The 8,512-nt window shown below is 40.5% G+C and overlaps 1 pseudogene; it reads right to left on the reverse strand.

Moving 5' to 3' along the window:
• Positions 1-7,010: 7,010 nt before the first annotated feature.
• On the reverse strand, positions 7,011-7,588 carry LOC148119861 (small ribosomal subunit protein uS17 pseudogene; annotated as a pseudogene).
• Between the last annotated feature and the right edge of the window lie 924 nt (positions 7,589-8,512).

Consider the following 8,512-nt stretch of genomic DNA (forward strand, 5'->3'; position numbering starts at 1 on the left):
TTTCTTCAAACATTCTCTCTAAAGTATGAACATTTTAATCAGATTGTAAAATGTCATCCATGTAATGGTAAAGTATAGATCCAGAAAATTGCTTATATATCATTTCTAATGACTGACTTACAAAATATTGGCATAGAGTGGGACTTTTAAAACATTTCCTGTGGTAGAATTTTCCATTAATATCTCTTAGCAGGCTGAGAATTATTATAAGTAGGCACCATGGAGGCAATTTTTTCTCTGTTTTTTCTTATAAAGTTGTAGTGAAGAAACAGTCTTTTAAATAAATAACCATAAGAGGACATTCTTTGACAATGGATTTCCAGACTGTAGAGAGTCCATTGGCTGAGCCACCTATTAACAGCTCTTAGATCTATTACCATTCTCCATTTTTCATATTTCTTTAATAACAAATACAGAAGAATTTCAAAGGCTGGTTGATTCTTCAATATGCTGATCATTTAGTTGCTTCTGTACTAGCTGTTCTAAGACCTACAGTTTTTTTTATTGTTAGAGGTCATTGCATAACCCATATAGGTTTGTCCATCAACCATTTTAAAGACAGGGCTGTTGGTACCTTTGAAAGATCAACAGCTGTTGTGCCCTATTCTTGTACAACCTGAATGGTCGGTGACTGTTCTTTATAATGTCTTGTTATTTTTTTCCCCAGACACATATGCTAATTTATGGTTTGTTTCTGGTTAATTTATGGTTGATTGGAGGAATGTCAATCTGAGTATTCCACTGCTGTAACAAATTTCATCCCCACAAATTCATTGGTTACTCAATAAAAAGTAGTAAGTTCTGAAACCATATATACAAACACACAAACAAAAATTTACTCAGCAGGTTGTATTTATATTTGTGTGTATGTGTGTGTGTGCAGCAATAATAATAAAAGAAAAATGGGATCTCAAGTAGAGAATGAAGCTGGGGCATGAGAGGGACTGGAGGGAGGAATGAGGGAAGTGATGTAATTATTCTTTGATTCAAGTATGTTTTAAAAATACATATAAGTACACACTAGTTTTCTATAATGATAGGTCCATCAAATAATACATTGCTTAAAATTATGAACTCTGCAAGTTTGATACACAAAATATGAATAAAGAATACAACTATTTATGTTGTTTGAAATTTAACTTATGAGATTTTTTTTAAGTAAAATGTTGAAATTTGGAGAAAAATCCAAGAAGAAAACTAAAGTATGCTGAGGTAACAAATCGTCCCACATTTTAGTGAGTGACATAAAACCATGAAGTCTCATTTGTGCTTACATTGTTATCTATCCTGGACCACTGTGGAAGAGGAGCTTCACACGTCATAGTTGTCAGGAGAATCAAAATCACAGAGCCTCACCACTGACCACCATAACACGGTGGCTGCCATTTCTTCATTCTTGCATTACCCTGATCAGGTTGCCATGACTAAACTGTGCAGTATGAGGCACGACCATTATTGCTTCCTTCCAAGGTAAAATTTTTAGACAGGATGCCCAGAATAAGTTCTGCTTTTCATGGTTTCCTTCACGGCCACTGGACAGATGTGTTCTGTCCAGTGGGACAATAAAGGAAACGATGTATTAAGGTCTGATAACACAGGTGTGTAGACACCTGTTTCCTCCATTCCCACCTGCTGTATGGAAGACATATGTGATGACTGGATGGAAGTAATATCTAGGATTGGCAGAGCCATGAGACTGGAAGAGTCTGAGTACGTGACAGTATAGAGCAGAACCACCACACCAGCTCTGACCTTATTTCAGATGTAAATATTCTCTGCCCTTATTTCATTCACTGGGTATCTCAAATGAAGCCTACATATCCTCACTAATAAACCAGAATCCCCCATTTTTGGAGCCTTATCCTTGATCAGTGATTGCACTTTTTATATAAAGATTTAAACAACAATAGAATTTATGACAGACATTTCTAGATATGTGAAAGTTGGAAAGAAACTGGTAATTTGGTTAAAGTAGACTTTACACAATAGAATAGTATAAAGATTATCAGTCACAACACAGAAAACTATTGTTGTAGACAGACATTCATTGCTAAATAATGCATACATGAAGCAAGAAAACAATTCTCCATCCATGCAATCTCAATTTTCCCCTCTCAAAAATACTTCGGACGAGAATTCCATGCTGCCCACTGACTTCCTTTCTCTCAATCTCTATGGCAGGACTCACAATGCCAGATATAGAAAGGGGTCCTGAACATGTGTATCAAATACTTAGGGGTTTTCCTCATGGTGGGTAGAGTAACATTTTCCCTCTTTGGTTTTCTGATATGTATCTCCATTTGTAATAAAAAGCCCTAAGGCTAACATTTATTATTATTAGTTGTTTTTTTTGTTTTTTTTAACACAGGTTCTAATTGTAGAACAGGCTATTGTTAATTAATCCGTCAGCATGAGCCTCCCAAGTAATAGGTTATAGGTATGCTTCCAACTTAAAATTCTTTATTTTTAAAATGGGTTTTGGAATTTATTAATAATTGTCCAAACTTAGGGGGAGCCAAAAAGCTTCACATTGGGTCAATGACTTAATTGTAGTCAATTAAAGCTATGGAATGTTATTCACTATTACAAAGAAATGTTCAATCATGCTACTATAAGACATGAGGAAAATTTCAGTTACTAAGTGAAAGAGGCTAATCTGAAAATAATCTAATCACATGTATTATAAGAGTCCAATCCAATGGCATTCTGGAATAAGGCAGCTGTTCCAGAGGAGGTTGTATGTCCTATACAGTAGGACATGCATATCGTGCTTTTTGCCCAGAGTCATAAAATGAACAATACCAAAAAGAAATGAACTTAATGTTGACTATGGACTTGGGTTATATGATGTATTTATGTAGGTTTATGTGTTGTAGCCAACGTCCTTAGGGGCACACAGGCTACGAAAGAGGTCGAGGAGGCTTCTGCCGGTATGACGTCAGGGTCTGTGAATGATTTGCTGTTGTTACTGAGACAGAATACTTGACCCAAACCTCTTAAGGAAGGGTCTCTTTTGTCTCACATCATGCTGGGGAAGGAATGAAGTCAGGAATATTTAGCAGTTGGTCATGTGACATCTGTAGTCAGGAAGAAAAGAGAAATGAGTGCTGGTGGTCCAGCTTGCTTACTCCATTTTCTTTAGTCTGGGACCCAACCACTAGAATAGTGCCGCCCCCACTACTGATGGGTGTTCCTTCTCCAGTTACACCTCACACAAGTGTCCTTGCTGGCACATTTAGAAGTTTGTCTCTTAGGTGATTCTAAACTCAGTCAGTTTGACAATTAAGATGAACCACGAGGGACTGTAAACTTATCTTTTCACATAATTTTACTGGTGTGAAGAAATAACCTTTAAAAATTAAGTCTCTTCTTCCAAAACATCTTTTGAAGTGGGGGGAGATGGCACAAGCCTTAGTCACAGCACTTGGGAGGCAGAGGCAGGAGGATCCCTGAATTCAAGACCAGCCTGGTCTACAGAGTAAGTTCCAGGACAGCCAGGGCTACACACAGAGAGACTCTTTCTCAGAAAAACATCTTTTGAATGTGTGTGTGTATGTGTGTGTGTGTGCGCGCGCGCGCTCGCGTGTGCACAGGGGCCACAAGAGGCCATTACATCCCTAGATCTGCAGTTACAGGGGGTTGTGAGTCACCCAACGTGGATGCTAGGAATAACACTCACTTAACTGTGCACCTAACTGCAAACCCATCTTTCTAGCCCTGATCTTCTTTTAAAGGTCCAAACACTTTAGTGAGTATATTTTGAACTAACAAAAGTAGAAGCTCATCCTGCCTTTTCCTCTAGTACAGGGAGAAGTGAGACCACATGTGATAATTTCCTGCCCGTTCTGTCTGCAGTCCACAGTCCACTTCCCTATCAGCTAGAGTAACCTCTAGCCCAGAGCCAGTTAGACTCTGGCCAGGTGATGTTTGCCCCAAGCTACCCTTCCAATGGTGAGGAAGATGAGGGAATCTGACCATGATTTACTCTCTTATTTCTGGGCAAGAAGGAGTCACAGACACCACAAGGACATTAGTTACAGTCTCTTCCTCTCCTTAACCAAATTCACATCATCTGTGATCCACCCACCTAACACCCATTACGCTCCATTCCCAGCTTGTAGATCTAAAATGTCATCAGCTGACCGAATCCTGTGTTATGTGTACAAAGAGAATGAACTCTCCTCTGCAGTCCTGATGTGTGGATGTGGTCCACGTGTAATGGTGGAAAGATGACAATTTCACAGAATGTTCTCGTTCTGGGCAGGGTCTGTGGTGAGCAATAGATGGGATATGAGATTCCAGTAAGTTAAACATGGACAGGAAATAGCAATAAGCTGTCTCACTCTCCATCAGGGGGACTGAGAAACTCATACCAATTTGATCACTTTTAGCTACCAATGTGCCCTAGTTTGCTTTCTATTGTTGTGAGAAACACCCTGACCAAAACCTACTCAGAGAGGAAAGGACTTATTTCATCTTACATCTTATAGTCCATCATGATGAGAATTCGAGGCAAGAACTCAAGGCAGGAACCTGAGGGCAGGAACTGAATTAGAGGCTATGGAGGGGTACTGTTTACTGGATTGCTCACCATTGCTTGCTCACCCTGCTTTCTTTTTTTTTTTTGTAATTTTATTAAATTATAAAAGTTTCCATTTCCGCCCCTCCTCCCACCACCCTCCCACTCCCCCCACTCCCTCTCCTCCTCCCTCTCCATCCCTAAGAGCAGTCAGGGTTTCCTGCCCAGTGGGAAGTTCAAGTTCCTCCCGCCTCCCTCCAGGTCCAGGATCACCCTGCTTTCTTATACAACCCAGGAACTCCTGCCCAGATGTGACACTATCCACAGTAAGCTTGAACCTTCCACACGAATGACTAATCAAGAAAATAACCCAAAGACTTGCCTATAGGCCAACCTGATGGAAGTATTTTCTTAACTGAGATTCCCTATTCCCAGATGACTCTAGCTTGTGTCAAGTTGACAAAAAGGAACCAGTCTATCATGTCTTTGGGCATTCTGAAGTCTTCTGGATCTACAGAGAGAAAAGAAGAGTCATGGTCACTCTATCAACAGAGGATGTACTAAAGCAGAAACCATTCATTTCCAGAGACCCCATTGCAAGCCCAATTGTAAGGAGTATCCCAGAGACTGATCTTGAGCGCATCTTGTAGACATCATTGTAGCTTTGGGGTAAGTGGGAAGGATGATGGGATAAGCCACAATTACTATGGGAGAAATCTTCAGCTGGTCTTGCAGAGAAGGTGTGCATACACAGAGGTCAGAAGACAGCTTGTGGGAGTTGGTTCTCTTCTTCCACCATGTTAGGCCTGGATGATTGAACTCAGGACATCGGGTGTGGCAGCAAGCCGAAAATTATTTGTTTTGTACCTTGCTGTGCCTGGCACAGAGTAATAGTTAATAAAACACTTATTGAGCAAATAAGTAACAAGTCATCTTCTAGAATCTTCTAGGTAGAGGTGCTACTAGTCTTGGAAATTTTGGGATCCAAGATAGGAGGCAAATTTAATGGAAGCGCACGACAAAAGAAATCCCCACTCAAGAAGTTTGGTGGCTAAATTGCCTGCTGGTTTAAAGAACACAAAGGACCCAAGGATCTAGGAAGCTTGAGTAGTATCTCTCTTACCTCCCTCCTTTCACATAAGAAGTTTTATCACCTCCACCCTAGTTCCCGACAACCACTGTGACAGTGCAAAAGGACATTCATATCTGGGGAAAGCAACAAACTCGGTTATGTGAACTGTTCCAGCTAATCTGTGAAGGAGAAGCATGGGGATCATTTTCTAAATTAACCACACATATGTCTGAAGTCTAAGAGTCTGTGTGATGTCATCAAAGCACTTACTGCCTGAGTAGACTGTTGCAATTGTGGATACAGTTTCTGAAAATAATCACAACGTTGGAAATGACAAGTTCACACACGTCCGTTCTAGATACAGGGATTATGATACTCCCACCCACCTACCCACCCACACCTCCTCATGCATATCCAGTTGGCTCTCCCTACCTGGTCTGAAACTGTGGATTCAGCCAAGCATAGACTGAAAATATTCAGAAATTTTTGCATCAGTATGAAACGTGGACAGACCTTTTCTTGTCATTCTTTAAGTAATATAGTAAAATAAATATTTACATTTTATTTGGACATCATAAATAATCTAGTGATGACTTAACATATATGCAAGGGCATGCATAGGTTATAAGCAATGCCACAGAATTTATACAAGAACTTGAACATCTGTGCACTTTGGAGTCTTTGTAGGATCCTAGACCCAGCCCTCTGTAGATACCATAGGACAAGTACACATTCAAATGTACACACACATTTGATCCTAGGGTTGGCAGATTTTTGTATTTCCTCCACAGTATCTTAGTTATAGCACATATATACTCATGAATATATGTGTGTGTGAATAGACACACACACTAGTATTATTACCTTGAATTCACACTGAGAGTGTTATATAAGATGATTTTAGAGAATAGTTGTGATTTTCCTCAATTATAATTTTTTTAAAGAAAGTTATGGTAGGGAGAAATATGTTTGAAAACTGAGTTTCATTGAATTACCTACCCACTTTTGAGGCAGGATTTTATTAGGTAGCCCAAGCTAACCTGGAACTCAAGACCCATCTGCTTCATCCTCCAAGGTGCCCAGATTACAGGAGCAGCCACTGCACCTGGCTCACTTAGTTCTTAAATGACTGACTGAGAGTCTTGGAAGTAGTTAGGACAAGAAAGAATCAGTCTCTTATATGAAGCAGGAGCAAGAAGGGCTTGCAGTGGATGTTAATGCAGGACTAATAGGTTTTTCTAAGGCCCAGGGGTACACTTGTGAACAAGAGAATCCACCTGGGAATGTCGAAAGCTAGTGATCAAAAGTTTCAGTGCAACATGGATCTGAATTATTGGTCTTGGAAAACGAATAATGGGAATGTGGGGAAAGAAGATTCTGCAGTGAAAGGAACCAAAGTTACCTAAGAGCATCTTTTTTTTTTTTTATAGCCAGAAAATAACTTTATTTGTTCTAGGGAGCTGGTCAAAGTGCTCTCAGAACTTCTGAAACTGTTTCTTGGTGCCAGCAGCCTTAGTGACTTTGAGCACATTGAAGCGCACCGTCTTGCTCAGGGGCCTGCACTCTCCCACAGTGACAATGTCGCCAATCTGTACATCCCTGAAACAGGGGGACAGGTGCACAGACATGTTCTTGTGACGCTTCTCAAAGCGATTGTACTTTCGGATGTAATGAAGATAGTCCCGGCGGATGACAATGGTCCTCTGCATCTTCATCTTGGTCACGACACCGGACAGGATCCGACCTCGGATGGAGACGTTGCCAGTGAATGGGCATTTCTTGTCAATGTAGGTGCCCTCGATGGCCTCCTTGGGCGTCTTGAAGCCTAGACCGATGTTTTTGTAGTACCGAGGGAGTTTTTCCTTGCCGGTTTCTCCAAGCAGAATACGCTTCTTGTTTTGGAAGACTGTGGGCTGCTTTTGGTAAGCACGTTCGGTCTGAATGTCCGCCATCTTCCCGGCAGCCTGAGGAAAAGAGAGGTGGGCTGACTCCCGGGTTTCCTTCTTCACTCAGCATCTTTAAAATTGTAATGTGGGTGTCATCTGTTGCCTACGAAAGTACTGAGTTCATTCTCTGGCGGGAAGAAAGGGTTGAATGCTTGTGAAGACATAAGACTAAGTTCCAGAATAAAGAAACAACAGCTTTAGGCATTTGGGATGGGAGAAAACTACTGATACAAGTCCACTCCGTGGAAGCTGGTTTGAGTATGTTCTAGGGTCCCTGGGCTTTCCTTTTCTCCCATTGGTCCTGTTTAGATACCTGCCTCCATTGCTTCCAGCTCTTGCAATGTCTTGTGGGAATAAGAAGCCATCATCCCAAGGAGCCTCTCTTCACTTTTGCTGCCTTCTTTAGTTGCTCAGAGCTTCCTTCCAAACGTCCTTCCCTTTGTCTAAGACAAAATCCTAAGAGTCTTTTTGTGTATTCTCCAAAGAGTGCTCCCGAAGAAGAATAAGATTAATAATGGACACCAGAAGGATATAGCTTGGTTAATGATGAAGGAAATGACCAGTGAGTCCATATTCCTCACACTCTACTTCAAGAATAAACACTTTCAAGTCTATAGATTAAGTCATCTAAATATGTAATTTAGACATCATTTCAACCCAATAATTTAACGGTACACTTCATGCAAAGGATAACAGTCCTTTTTCATTTCTTCAAGATTTAGTGTATGCTATACATACCTGATGAAGATCAATGTCCTGAGTCTTATTTATCTGGTGTTTAACACAGACAACATAAGGCTTTGTACTGTCTAGTTGTTCAGAAAATGTTTTCCTGTGAACGACTTTATTAAGGAAGACAATTGGGACCAGTCTCTTGATTTAATTAAGTTCAATCAATGCATTGCAAAATTCCCAGGGAAATTCAGTTATAGATCAAGCTATGGAGCTCAGGGCTCCATTAACAACAGTCAGGAT

This window comes from Myodes glareolus, chromosome 14, assembly GCF_982192425.1.
Source record: "Myodes glareolus chromosome 14, mMyoGla1.1, whole genome shotgun sequence".
Classification (NCBI taxonomy): domain Eukaryota; kingdom Metazoa; phylum Chordata; class Mammalia; order Rodentia; family Cricetidae; genus Myodes; species Myodes glareolus.